At 62.9% G+C, this 2,045-nt stretch overlaps 1 pseudogene; it reads left to right on the top strand.

Annotated features, from left to right (window-relative positions):
* The first annotated feature begins 1,366 nt into the window (after positions 1-1,366).
* LOC142867886 (uncharacterized) lies at positions 1,367-1,485 on the top strand (annotated as a pseudogene).
* Positions 1,486-2,045: the final 560 nt, after the last annotated feature.

Here is a 2,045-nt window from a genome sequence, read left to right on the forward strand (position 1 = left end):
AGGGGAAGGGGGTGGCCATGCGAGGGGACACTTTCAGGCCAAGTCCCAGCTTCAGCCTGATCCTCCTGGGAACCCTGGGGTGGACATCACACCTCCTGGTTGCCCCGCTCTGAGACAAGGAGCCGGGCTTCGCATTCCCACAGCAGCCAGTCGTGGGCTGAGGACACCTGGGGCGTTGGGAACTCCCTGGCTTCTCCTTGGATTAACATCTGGAGCTGCTTGTGAATTGTGCCGCCACACACACCCGAGTGCAGGTGTCTTCTGCACAGACTGCGGGCCTCGCTCTTCTGAATGCCGCTAGCTCGCCACCCACCCACGGGAGAACCTGGTCAGGGTACTTTCTCTCAGGGGCAGACTCTCATCCGGGCGGGGGGCTACCGGTGTCTCTGTTTGCTCCTTTCTTTCTTCCATTTCGGGAAAGGCTTCCTTACTGGGTGTGGAAATCTCCTATGCCTTTCCTCGCCTATTCTGTCGGCTCTAAAATTCTCTTTCGGTTGCCACCCTCACAGATGGATTAGGAAACTCTTTGCGGTGCACTCATTAGTGAAATGACCTCAATGACGCTGGAATCCAATATGTAATCGCCGATTTTTAGCGAGTCCACACGCCAGGGTGGTTGGGGTCCAATGCAGCCCCGGCCAGGCCCAGGCCCCTTGGACTGGGCCACAGGAGGACACAGAGGAGGGTCCCGGCCCCCAAGGTAGCGGTGCGGGCAGTTCTCCAAGGGCTTGGGTGTTTTCCAGAGGGAGGAGATGGAGGGGACTGATTTCTTCAGCGCCCCCCAAACCACGCCACCCCACCCCACCCATGGGACACATCCCGAGAGAGAGAGACGCCCCATACACTGGCTCCCCTCCCCCGTGCGCTGTGCCCCAGCCCTGGCCCGGGGGAATAGGCGGCCGCGGGGCCACAGGGTGGGGGGCACAGCTGAAAGGGGTTGTGGGGGAGGGCGGCCCCTGGCTGGGGTCAAAGGGCGAGCGCCCCGCCCCGCCCACCCGCCCGTGCGCAGTCAGCGGCCCCGGAGGCGCGCTGGGGGTGGGGGGCGGGGAGGTGAAGGAGGCCAGGCGAGGACAGGAGGGGGGCTGGAAGGTCTCCACCTTGGCTGGTCCAGCCGTGGAGGCGCATCTTGTGTGAGTGTGAGTGAGTGAGTGAGTGTGAGTGTGAGTGTGTGTGTATAGAGAGACAGCCCCCAAACCCGGCCCGCCGCTCCCTGCCCGCCCCGCCTGTCACCCCGTCCCTCGGAGCCCACGGGACCCGGCCGGCGAACTCAACAGGCCCGGCCCGGCGCGGGGCCTGGGGCGGGAGGAGGCGGCGGGGAAGCGCAGAGAGGCTCGGCTTCTTGAGCGGGGCAGGGGCGCCCTCCGCCGTCCACGACCACACCACCCCGAACGCGCCCGATCCCGTCTGGTCTCGGAAGCTAAGCAGGGTCGGGCCTGGTTAGAACTTGGATGGGAGACCGCCCGGGAATACCGGGTGCCATAGGCTTCTTCTTCTTCGTTTTTTTTTTTTTGCCTCTGGTTCTGTCGCGTTTCTGGGAGTGCGGGGGCGGCCCGGGGTGGGGGTGACCCCCACCCTCAGCGCCCGCCGCGGTGCCTGGCGCCCCAGCCCGCACCGTGGGGCCTCCTCTTGTCCCGAGCCGTGACACCGCCGCCACGCGGCAGCATGCGTGGCTTCTGGACAGTCAGGTCTCAGACCAAAGGTCTGCTCTGTGGGAGCCGACACGCTGGAGGAAACCTTGAGAGTCTGAGAGGGGAGGGAGTTCCAGAAGAAGGCCTGGATGTCATTTTGAGGGAGTATGTCACCAGAACTCGTCCCGTTGCTTTTGGGGTTCTATGGGCTACACGTAGGAATCTTTGGTGGTGGCACCTGATGTTCGGGGATCCGGAGTCACACCCAGACGTGCTCCACAGGCCTCCTTTTACTTTTCTCTTCAGATTCATTTTTTTTTTTTTTTTTTTGAGACAGAGTCTCGGTTTGTTGCCCAGGCTAGAGTGAGTGCCGTGGCATCAGCCTAGCTCACAGCAACTTCAAACTCCTGGGCTGGA

The sequence above is a fragment of the Microcebus murinus genome, unplaced genomic scaffold (assembly GCF_040939455.1).
Source record: "Microcebus murinus isolate Inina unplaced genomic scaffold, M.murinus_Inina_mat1.0 scaf022_hap2_Mmur4.0, whole genome shotgun sequence".
NCBI lineage: Eukaryota > Metazoa > Chordata > Mammalia > Primates > Cheirogaleidae > Microcebus > Microcebus murinus.